This window comes from Sphaeroforma arctica (assembly GCF_001186125.1).
Source record: "Sphaeroforma arctica JP610 unplaced genomic scaffold supercont1.290, whole genome shotgun sequence".
Lineage (NCBI taxonomy): Eukaryota > Ichthyosporea > Ichthyophonida > Sphaeroforma > Sphaeroforma arctica.
Window position 1 is genome coordinate 37881 of NW_014040268.1, and position 463 is coordinate 38343.

A 463-nucleotide genomic window follows, 5' to 3' on the forward strand; every position below is an offset into this window, starting at 1 on the left:
AGCCTCATCCTAGTAAATGTTCTAAGCCCTTCTGCTGTGAATGTCTGAGCTTTAGCAATCTCACCCTATTAAACGTTCTAGTCCCTTCTGCTGTTAATGTATGTTGCTGTGAATGTATGTGCTTTTGTAGCCTCATCCTAGTAAACGTTCTAAGCCCTTCTGCTGTGAATGTATGTGCTTTATTAATCTCACCCTAATAAACGTTCTAGTCCCTTCTGCTGTTAATGTATGTTGCTGTGAATGTACGTGCTTTTGTAACCTCATCCTAGTAAACGTTCTACGCTTTTCTGCTGTGAATCTATGTGCTTTAGTATTCTTACCCTATTAAACGTTCTCGTCCCTTCTGCTGTTAATGTATGTTGCTGTGAATGTACGTGCTTTAGTAACCTCATCTTAGTTAACGTTCTACGCCCTTCTGCTGTATATGTATGTGCTTTAGCAATCTCACCCTATTAAATCTTCT